Source organism: Zea mays, chromosome 8 (assembly GCF_902167145.1).
Source record: "Zea mays cultivar B73 chromosome 8, Zm-B73-REFERENCE-NAM-5.0, whole genome shotgun sequence".
Classification (NCBI taxonomy): Eukaryota; Viridiplantae; Streptophyta; class Magnoliopsida; order Poales; family Poaceae; genus Zea; species Zea mays.
The window spans coordinates 17,315,818-17,328,166 of record NC_050103.1 but is presented as its reverse complement, the minus strand read 5'-3'; the positions used below and the strand labels follow the sequence as shown (position 1 = coordinate 17,328,166).

Here is a 12,349-nt window from a genome sequence, read left to right as displayed (position 1 = left end):
TGCGGTGGGGCGGCGAGGGTTAGGGTGGCACCATCGAGGTGTGGATCCAAGAATGGCCACCGCTCAGGAGGCAGCCCGACGTGAACCACAGTGGTGTTCCTCATTGTCGTTGTCTCTCGAGGGCCATGGATTCAAGTGGGGTCGAGAGGGGTGGGGAGGAGCCCTACAGCCACACGCAAGGTGAGGATGATCCCGGCGGCGGTGCCACTGGCTCTCTAGCGACCGGAGCGCGGTGGTGTTCCCACTGGCTGTGTACTGACCAGAGGGGTGAGTCACTTGACCAAGCTCGGCGATACGCACGGGCACTCACATATACCCACCCTACTATAAAAGAGCAATATAAATAAATGCAATACATTGCTAGCATGGATAACATGAAGATCAGCTATGAGTTCAGCCTAAAACAAACCTTTAGATCTTTATTGTTCAACTTCTGGATGGCTTTTGAAGCTAGCTCTTTAGTTCTAAAATTGACAAAAGCATACATGCATTTGCACCTACAGAAAAGAAAAGAAAAATCTCTGAATTTAGAAGAAAGAAAAAACAAAAGCTAGCACAAAGAAATCTAGGAGTAGTCACTTCCACTACTTGTCCAAAAGACTGGCAGAGTTTTTGAGATCACCATAAGAGACATCAGAGGAGATGCCCCAACATAAACTTCGGATCCATGAGGAGGAAGAGCAAGAAGTTAACCATGACTATCTTTTCCATCCTCATCCCTGTCATGTTTAGCATCAACTTGGCATACACTTCAGTTTTTTCATACTTGCCATCTAGCTCTTTATACTCAACTTCCTCTTTCTCATACTCAACTTCTTCCTCTTCGTCTACCTCATCAGGATCATCAAACTCCAAACAGCCTTGTTGTTTCACCAATTCAGTTGATTTGGTGGAAGCAACATTCTCTGTCCACCTCAGCATCTTTCTCAAAGTACCAAGGAAACTTTGGAAAGAGCACAGGAACCAGCAATACTGTGGGAGCAAATTGATGATGTATGGACAGGAAGAAAAACAACAGAAACAGCTAGAAAAAATGATACGTAATGTTCTAAAATTGGGTTCAACCATTGACATCCAAGTAAGAAATGGGACGTCAAAGTATGCGACTGTTAAAGATTTAGCCGTAGTTTCTAAATAGATTTAGCATAAGTCTTAACTCTTAAGATACTTTGTCTCTTGCTTGAAGCAAGAGGGCTGTTCGAAAAAGTACGCCAGGATATCCCAACCTAACATGTCATCCTGAAAAGGAAACCAAGCATAAAGTTAGGATAGTAAACATAGATTAAAGAACTCATTATAAGTTTCCAATGTTATGTTCTATGTTTTAAAGCATGCTTGCACAATCCAACCAACCATTTCTTTACCTATTGCGTCAATCAGCTTTATAAAGCATTATTCAAGTAGTACAGTGACATGCGTTCATAGCAGTTATTAAAAAACTACTAAAAATGACGCTCTAGACAAAAAACGGGTCATTGAAAATTCTAGATAAATACAGATGCAAATAAATCAGCTGCAATGTCATCATACTATTAATCACAATCAGTGAAAATTCTAGATAAATACATATGCAAAATAACCACCAACAAAAGAGAAGAATGAACCTGGTGTCTAACCTGACAGCTACACCACAAACTCATCCATCTAAAACTCTTATCTCCTATAATATAGATAAGGCCCTTGAAATGACATCCGAAAATAAGTATTCCCCATAAATTTTATCTTCTTGGACCAACAAAGTTTGTATTAGGGTCATTTTTGGATCATTTTAATGAAAGAAAGAAGCATCGAATGAGATGTAAAAGAATTCAAAGAATGTACATTGTAGATGATGAAACACATCATCCATGTTTCCAAAAGATAAATGAACTGATGGTCACAATATCAGATACCAGACTACATTTTCAACCAAATATACAAAAGATGTAATCTTCCCTCCTTTTATTAGCATAAGATTTTTATAACATCAGACACCATTGACGTTTGGCTATAACATAAGTACTTTACCAGTGAGGTATTAAAACAATAAATAAGCAAACAGTTACCTAAACATTAAACTGTAAGCTAGTAATACACTACAACAACTACTGTAGCGCAGATGGCCCATGAAGAATGTAAGTATGACTTAGCTGAAGAAATGCTCTAGGAACCAAATCTGGCACCGTTTTTTTGGAACTGGACAATAAAGTGAAGCACATGATCAAACAACGAAGCACAAATGACATCAAGATCATGCAGAAGCCTCCCAAAGCAGGCTCTTACTAACATCAACTGTGATGATAGTAGTGACCGGAAACTCCTGGTGATGTCAGACCTAGGGAACTAAATCTTTGGGCCTCCAATCTGGCCATGAGAGTGCTGGTTGCAACTTGGTTCAGCCAAAGTTGTTCCTTGTAAACAACATGCCTGCATTTCATATATCGAGATATCAACAAATAATATTAGCATCACTAAATTTTGGAACAACACATGTTAGTTTTCTTTTTTATTAAATAATCATGCTTACTGGTCCACGACATCTCATCAACGTAGTAGTACTACACAGACGCGGCTACAAAGTAGCTCTGAGGGAGTCCCTCACATAAATATATGCTGCTGCTAAATGAACTGTTACTTACAAAATAATTTTGTTTCCAATACTGACTGATTTGCATGTACTAAGCCAAGTTTTATTTTGCACCAATTTTGCACCGACTGATATTGAGCATAAAGAAAATAGAATTTGGAAGCACAAGCAGATATTCAGATATCAGAGCCTAATAAACAAGAAAAAGAAACAAGAGATCGTCCTATACTTCGACACAGTTAACTGTGATACGAGCTATATTTTTATGTTGTTGGAATGAACAACCAATACGATATGCAGACCAAATGTTTAGCGATATTTATTGATGGATAATACTGGCCTTATTGCACAAATGGCTTAAATTTTGAGTAGTGCATCAATGACAGTAGTAGAGAATAAATTGATATAATCTTAGAAACGTTTGATAAAGTAAGGGCTTCAAGCTCATGTCCATTCGTAAATTCAGAGGAAGATGCCTTGTACCATTGAACCCTGCTAGACCCTTTAGTTCCACTTGTAACAGTAAGGCAAGTTTTATTTTGCACCATCAGCATCAAGCAGGAATAATAGTTCACCATGTGAATAAGCATTCCCTATTAGATCATGCTTCAACAAAAAAGTATAAAGCACCAATTAGTTTTTGTTTGAAACCTAAGCGCGATGGAATATACATGTTTTTAATACTCACTTTTCGGATGTGCGGTGGGCTGCATGAGCAATCTGGGATGTGTGACCATGGGCTCCTTGTGCATCCCGTTCGCACGTCCTTGGCGAGCCCATTCATCGTCAACACCCCCCTTCGTCAGTAAAATGTAAATAAAACTCTGAGAATTAGGGGCAGCTATCTATCAAACTTGCCTAGTTGATGTGTGATAAAATTTTATGTGCTTCTATTACTTAGTCGATAATGCTAGCTTTTCTTACCTTTTTCTTGTAGGTTTTAGTCTGTGTGGCATGGTATTGAAAAATCAAATGAGAGAAGGGTCAACAACAGAGGTGGGGAAGATTTATAAAACATGAACATAAGATGAAATTATTCAAGATTCTAAAAATTACTATCAACGGTTCTCTATCCACATGACAAATAAATAAATAAATCCAATAAGAAAGGAGGAAGCACATGAAGAAGAAAGTGGTGATTCATTCGTGTTGTTGACCTAACCTCTGTGCGCAGGTTGCGATTGATGTACTTGAATGGCTCAGCGTGCGTTGCATATTATTCTGCAGAGGTACATATATAGTGATATTTAACCCAATAAAGCATGGAAATTATTTAGACATCTAGATCACATCATCATCTCATGGACATGTGGATAAAGCAGCGCGAGCGAAACAAAAGAGATGAGAGATTTTTATTTAACATCAAGTGATTTTTATTGCATGCAAACCTTCCTCACATTTTCTAAGTCCATAACAATCAGACCTTTGAATTACATCAGGCCATCTGCAATAGAACAATGACATAACAATTCAGCTAATTCAAGTATGCAGCATTGCAGCATAACCAAAATTATGTTTGCATGCATAAAACATGTGAGGAAGGGTTCCATGCATGTGTCTATTTATCCAAGTTTTCTGTTTTGCACTCTGATGCACTTAGTGCTTTCATGCTGAAAACGTTCTTCAGAGGCGTGATAATTATGACATAACAAAACAATCAGATCCACGTCTTTCTCAGTTTGTTTGACTGAATTCAAGCAAACAAAAAAACATAACTATAGACGATATGATGACTGAACAATTTAAAATAGATTCAGAAAGAACAATTACTTAAGCGAGAAGAGCCATCAATCCTGAAGCTCCTAAATTTAGCTGGCGCCTTAATTAAAAGTATGGCCTCATTGCGGTAAGCAGTTTTGTGGTCAATTAAAAATACAAGTAGCAACTCACAACACTAAAGAAGTCATAGTTAAAAAATCCATAATGAATCAAAAGAAATAGGAAATAAGCAAACTGACCAACACAACAACTAATCCATGGATGCAGGACACCAGATCCTCAAACGAAACATCAAGAAGAGATGCCACCCAAAAAGCATATACTCAGGAGTATTAGTCGACAATTTGGGCTCCTGGTCAGTAGTTACACCTGAGAATACTTCATTATATGCTTTGTGGTAGAACCTGACATTTCGTGAGAACGTCGATGAGAGTTATCATATGAAAGTATGAACCAATAGATAAACTTGTTGAAGTGTATAAGTAGATCGTCTATGAAGTTGAACCGGAGATTCAGCCCCTCCAAGGATGAAGACATGCTGCCAAAGAAAGCTACGCTCTTCTGGGTGACCTTCATATAGCCACACCCACACAGCATGAGGACATGCAGCCTGAGCTGCTTCGCCACTTCCAAGACCGCGACGTCGTAGTCACTGACCATGCAGTTCGAAAGGTCAAGCTCGATGAGTTGGCTGTAGCTCTCACAGATGGCGTACAAGCTTGCATCAGTGATCTTGCTGCATCCATCGAGACTGAGGTGGGAGGTGGCAAGGGAAGCGTCATGGGCCTTAACCAAGGTAGAAACAGCCATATCCGTGAGATTCTCGCAGCTATTCAAATCAATGTCAACCAGCCCACTGTCCGAGCTCTTCATCAGTGGAAGGAAGCCATTGTCGGTGACTGCACTAAGGCCACTCAAATTGATGTTCTACAGCTGAGGGCAGATCATGCCCACCATAGCAAGGCTGGTGTCGGTGAAGCCTAAGCAATCCTTGATGGCCAGGGACCGAAGCGATTTGCATACTGGAAGCTGTGCAGGTGCGGAGCATATGTCCTTGATCTCGATGCACTTGGACAGAGAGAGGGACTTGAACTTTGGGCTGCAGTTGAGGAAGAAAGCAAGAATGCCCGTAAGAGTAACCTTGCTACATTCCTCGATTTGCAAACTCTCCAGGACCTTAGATGATTATGTAAATTTCTTAAGACATCCGTCTGAGACCTTGCTGCACTTCTTGAGGTTAACAAGCCTCAAACTTGGGCTGAACTTGGCGACGGATGCAAGAGCAAGATCCGTGAGTCCTGGGCAGGAAGCAATAGTCATATGCCTAAGCTTCTACACGACCAGGGCATTAGCCATCACCCAGAATCCCCTCTCACTGACAGCAGGGAGGCGAGTGAGGGCCAGATCTTTGATTGACTTCCCTTAGTACCCAATCACGGCAAGAGAAGCATAAGTAACGTTCAAACCCTGAAACTGCATCTCCTTTGTATCTCTGGAACGAAGACATGCCGAGCCGCAAAAGACCAAGAACGCATAATCCTGAAGCAAGCATCAGACTTCCTCAACAATTTAATCCCAAGTTCAATAGCACATCTATAAGAGATAATTTCACAAAAAGGCAATATATTAAAAAAAACATGCACATAATTCGACATCTAAACAACTGAATAGAAGCGAAACCTAGACTCGGTTCCTGTCGAGCATAAGAAATCATAGACGAAAACCAAATCAAGAGAACCAGCACGCCTTCAATCACATAACATACGCCAAAGAGAACCAGACAAATCATTCAGGAAGGGCTAGGGTTTGATGTGTTACATACGGACGTAGGGGTTGTCGCCGAGGCATGACTCACAGATGATGGGGAAGTTCAATCGCTCCCACCCGTTCGCCTGCACGTCCCACAGCAACCGGTGCGCCATCCCCTTCCTCTTCTCCGCCGAGAAGCCGGATGGAAATAAGCGAAGTGGCTGCGGGATGAGGAGTGAGGAGCTCGCACAGCAAGGACGCGGCGAGCAGTAATGGCGGCGAGGAGGGGGCGACAGTGGTAGAGGAGAGGAGGTGCGCGACTGCCTGCGGGATGAGGAGCGACCGACGGCGGGTGAGGAGCGACCGACGGCGGGTGAGGAGCCGCCGCGCGAGAGCTGCCGCGCGACCGACGGAGAGGCTGCGGGCGCGGGCATCTCTAGGGTTTTTCCTAGATGGGCCGTTTACGATTGAATGGATAGATGGGCCTCATACAAGTCAGCCAAATAAATTCTATGTTCTCTACCGCGGCGCAAATAAATGGTACCATATCGCCTAGCAAAAGCGTGCAGTAGCAACTTATAAACGTGGCTGCTATAGAGAAAGCAATCAGCTCTTATAATCAGTTAGTGGTATATTGTGAACATGTATAGAATTTTTGTGCGCGCGGATGGACGATCCAGATTGAACAACAGGATACGGATGGACGATCCAGATTGAACAACAGAGATGGACGATCCAGATTGAGCGAAGGCAGAACGGCAGGCTACCCTTAGAGCCTTAATAAGTAGTAGAGATAGCACCCCGATAATTAATCTCCCTCTCAAAAGTGTTGTGACAATAGGATCCACACAGCAAAGAAAAAGTTGGTGTGTCTGTTGGTGCATGACCAACCTTTCCTTGTGATAGTTCTTAGAAGTGCTCAAATGCAATGTATATCTATCCAAGGTTCTAAGTAGCCTTTAGAGAGAAGCACTATTCATGCAAAGCGAACACCTTAGGGCCGGTTCGTTTATTCCGGAATGGTTCCATTGGAACTGTTTCGGCTAGAATGATACGTTTATTTGCTATTATTGATTAGTTGAAAATTGAAATAGTTCATGGCTTTAATCCGACCTAACCGATTGGTATATTTCTAGAGTTTTGACACATTTATCAACAAGGGATATTTTCCTCGCAACATATATATACGTTCAAAAGGCAGTTAAAATGGCCCTGAGGCAACCAATCAGCCTAAGAAAATACTCGCTCTATCCCAAAATTAAAATTTGTTTTAGATAAATAATAGATTCATACAATATTTGATATATATGTTTTATATGTGTGTCTAGATTCATTATCATTCGTTTAAATATAGATAAAAAAACTAAGCCTCAAACGAATAGTATTGTGGGACGGAGGGAGTATAGAATAACAAACTAAATGAGACAAGAAGAGAACAAGTAGAATCAAAATGCAGCTAATACCAGCACAACTTCGCAGCCTCAACAGCTAAACTGTTGCAATGATCGTGGTCCTAAACTGTTTTTTTCGTGCAGAAAATGGTCGTCGTACGTTCTCAGCATTTGGTAGCTAGACAAATGCAGCAGATATTTAATTAAGCAAATCCAACTACCACACCCAAAGCTAGTAAGCTTTTGTGATGTCTGCAATATGCCCAACAGTAGCATGCAGCAGCAGCAGCAGCATGAGACCAAAGGACGACGCATATGTCAGCCATTCGCTGTCGAGCTAGCTAGCTAGTGGACATGTTGAGCATCCAATGCACCTACTAATCTGTCTGCTAATAATGGTTTAGTACCACTGCCGTCAGAGATCAATGGCTAATTTTATATGCATTACAGCAACAACCAGACCATGCATGCATGCACTTGAGCAGCCCAGGCCAGCAGGCTGCAGAATGGCGGACTATTAATTCACGTGCGTACGTCACAGCCGCATATATGCATGATTTGTCCAGGCAAGTTGCATTTTGCATTATTAGTAGGGAAATTATTTGTCTTCGTCGCATGGCTCCTTCCCAGATATAGGGTATATAGCTTCGCTCTTGTACGTCATTGGAGTAGTATATATATACGTACATCTAACTCATGCACCTAATCGATAATATACAATTAGCAAAGGATTGTACAATATGTATAGGAGGAATTATTATTATACATGCATGTTAGATTGGTTGTGGATAGATACAAACAGAGGCCGCCATAAGTTTGTCGTATTTGCAACTCTATATCTCCACACATGCATAAAACAACTCAACGATTGACAAACAAAGGTCAAGAGAATATAGGTGGCTAGACCAGAGTGATTGGAATTCCTAGCTAGTAGTATTGGTAAATCTTGGCATAGTTAATGTATCTCCATCTGGAGTGGGACGGCTCACATAGAATAATACCACTTGCAACTGTGATTCCAAACATACATCCTTTAAGGACATTGACACAATTTCAGTGACAATTCCAAATGTGCGTCCTTTAGGACATTTAACATTACGTTTACTTGTTATAGACATTAAGATATGCGAACATAGTGTTGATATGTGCCCTTGTGATGAGTGATTGTCAATATGGAGTATTGTCTTACCTTGAGTCGGGCCGACTAACTAGGACATGAGTATGTGCAACATGTCTTTTAGCTTGTGGTGCAGAAGTGTAGGGTCTAGATACGGTGGTCGACTCTATAGGTGAAGGTTATGCGGGTTCATATCGATAGACACGAAGCGGTAAAGGATGGGCACTAGAACGTCCAGCAAACGTTGGACCTGGGCCACCCAGTGAGCGCAGATGCTCCTTGTCACCCAATCGATCTGTCGATGGAGCTCCGTCAGCTCCACCTCCCATCATGCTAAGAGGCAAGGATGAGGTCCAAATAACCCTAAGGTGTGAAAGGCGATACGGAGCGGGAGCCTCTACGGCAGCCAGTCGCGCTTGAAAGCCCGCAATGCGAACATCATAAGTCCTCAAGATCACCTGCGACGCGTCTAGACAACCTTGAAGCTCGGACAACGCAAGGAACAAAAGGGTCTGGGGCCAGATGCTCCGGGCTGCATATGACCAGAAGGAAGGGAAGGAGCAACAACCCTCCTGCTCAGAATTACACGACCTAGGCCCAACCAACCCTACGACCGGGAGGGGTGACCGATCAGAGCTGGAGCGCCAGACGCGTTACCCCGGTGGAGCACCTGGGCCTGCCACCCTAAGGACTAGACCTTGGCTCCTCATCCGGAGAGGCTGTCTCCTCGAGCACTTGAACCAGTCGTCCTGCAAAAGAAACCATCTCCAAAGAGTAACGAAAGGAGATAGGGTTAGAAAGTTTCCAAAAACCACCTACCCTTCCCGCATTGGGTGACCTTTGACTCGATCCTAGTGAGGGCACTCTGAGGCAGGACACTTACCACGATCCATGATTAGCCAAGAGGTCCCCTAAAGGACTCGAGCGGGGCAGCTTTTCGACAAGATATTGTTCCCAGAGAGCGAAAATTAAAGGCGCCGAACGAAGCTGATTAAGGATAGAGCGGAGAGACTCTACTTATAGCAGGTGACTAGCCCTCGAAGGGACAATGACGGGTCCCAAAAATCCTACCTACCCTCTAGACTCGGACGCCAAGAGGGACAGAGCAATCTCCGCCCCGATCTAGGGGAAGCCACCAAGGGGAGATACTCTCCCCTCGGGGGGCTACTGTCGAGGAAAAGATCCCCGAGCACATAGGACCCACAAGTCAGCAGGAAGACAAGGGAAAAGGCCGCCCTGGAAGAATCCTCCTCAGATAGACCTAAGGAACCGAGCCCAGGATCGGGCGAGGCAGAGCCAGAAGAGGGGTCGGGCGAACTGAGATGAAACCACTCAAGTGGATTCCACGTCTGGTCTGGGACGGACCCACCATAAATGACTAACCACATTAACTGCAACTAGTGTCGAGCCGCAGCAGGAGAGTCGGTCTTCCCTCCACTCATGACCTTTAGGTCCCTAGCCCTGTGACCCAGTCATGACATATCAAGCCTAGGCCTCAGTGCACTGGTCATCTACAGGACTCGCAACATGACGAGCCACGCCAAGACCCATGCTGTGAAGGTCAAGGGCCGGCGTGGCACAGAGATGGTAATGATGACGCCAGAGCTCCTCACTGCCCATGTGTAGTCGGTCTTAAAGAGCATGACCAAAGAAGCTTAGACGATCGAGGCACATACCAACAAGCACGACTCTACTAAGGTAGAACGCCTCGTTTAACCATGGCGTAGTAACTCCTTCCACGAGAAGCCATCGGTAACCGACTCCTTCGTTGCGCTATAATAGGGGGAGGGTCGGCCCAGAACAACAAGAGAGAACGAATAGGCACGGAGGAAGGGAGGACTACGGAGGCCGAAGCCAAGGTGCACACCATCGCGATGCCCAAGGCTTAGCTAGGTTGAGAGCACCAGATTCATAGTCCTTAGGCCTCACCACCCTAAACCCTAAACCATGAAAAAAAGACTTGGGAATCTCCTCCCTCTCTCGCCTACTTGTAACCCCTACTCATAGTATTGAGCAACAAGGTGCTGCTAGCACAAACCACCGAAAACTGGATGTAGGACATAATGTCTGAACCAGTATAAATCTTGCATCCACTGAGCACATCATCCGGACCCGGAACACGCAGAAATAAATTTACTTGTCGGAGCTAGTTCGAAACATCGACATGTGTATACAAAATTTCAGCTCAATCGTAGTTCATTTGGGTCATTTTGCCTTTTGGAGCTTTGGTTCGGACTGCTGGTAGCATGCAGAGCGGCAGTGTCACAGAGGAGAAGTGCCGCACTCACGCAGGGGTCGTTCGCTGCTATGAGCAATTTTGGACTTCTAGTGTATGTTTTGCAATCTGTTTGTTTCTTTATGTTCTTGTGTACAATTTTGTTCGATTGTCCCAAATGATTTACCTCCATCCATAGGAAGAAATTAGATAGTATATCCTTCACTTAATCTGAAATAAACAAATTAATATTCTACACATTGAACATAACAGACTCTCTTTGTCAACAAATTGAAGATACAAGACATTGAATGTTCTCAGGTTTGATGATGTAGAGACCAGAGCAGAGACCAAGAAACAACCATGGAGCACATACCAGAGCAAAGAACAAAGCAGACCATGGAGCAGAGACCAAGAAAGTATTGTCGCGGAGAGGGAGGTGAACCTAATATGGCGGCGAGGAGGGAGGCGACCTTGTTACGTCGGCGAGGAGGGAGGCGACCCTGCTACGTCAGCGAGGAGGGCGACGACCATGCTACTGCGGTGAGGAGGGTGGCAAAGAGGGAGACGAGAGGAGGGAGGCTGACGACGAGGTGGGAGACCGGCGATGCAGCAAGTTGGGAGAGCGGCGGCGGGGAGTCGTGTCTCGTGTAGCGGCTACGAACGATGTGAGAATCTAATGGATGGGACTATGTGAATCACAAATCAAGGGCAGTACGGTCAATTTAGGAGGTGAGAAAAAAGAAATACTAAAAAAATTGGTTAGAATACTATTTTATTTTAGAGAGTAATAACACTTATAAATACTGTTATGGAGAAGGATATATTGAGAGTATCATAGAGAAGCATGTTAATAAGAGTCCCATAATAACAAAAAACTCGTGAGACATATTCATGCATACATAATAAAGCACATGCCCACACTTACTATAACCATGGATGGTGACCTCCACCAGAAGTAATTTAAACGCATTATACTTTTCTCATTAGAGTAGTTGTATAAGACTGACTCATGAATAGCACAACAAATAGGATCCATGGTCTGGAATCTCCTTGCAGTTGGTCGCATGCGTCCATCCTACAAGCTAGCTCCTCCAAGCAGGGAAAATGTATGTACAGAGAAGCATATGCCTCATGTCTGCATATTTGTTTATCACCACATATGTGCATATATCTTATGCACATGAGTCTTTAATAAATATATGATGCATATAAACTAATAAATTTTATGAAAATCCTAAAAAAATTCATACATATTCTTTTCATCTTGTTATACTTATATATAAAATTTTAAGCTCAAAATCGTTATACTTTAGCTATAATAAAAAAGATAAAATTACAAGTTTAAATTAGAAAATTATCTAAAATGTTCTCTTTTTATTACATCTAAAATTTAACGAATTTGAACTTATAATTTCGTATATAATAGTAGGATAGAAAAAATATGTATGAAATTTTTCAAAAGTTTTAGTAAACTCTATTAGTTCATGTATACTCTATATACACCAAATAATCGTATACACCGGATATATTCCCTTTGTTTATATATATAGTAGACATATATATATACTCCAGGCCGAGGCAGTGCAGTC

The 12,349-nt window shown here is 42.8% G+C and overlaps 1 pseudogene; it reads right to left on the bottom strand.

The window, feature by feature from the left end:
* Positions 1–633: 633 nt before the first annotated feature.
* On the bottom strand, positions 634–5,764 carry LOC103636784 (EIN3-binding F-box protein 1-like; annotated as a pseudogene).
* Between the last annotated feature and the right edge of the window lie 6,585 nt (positions 5,765–12,349).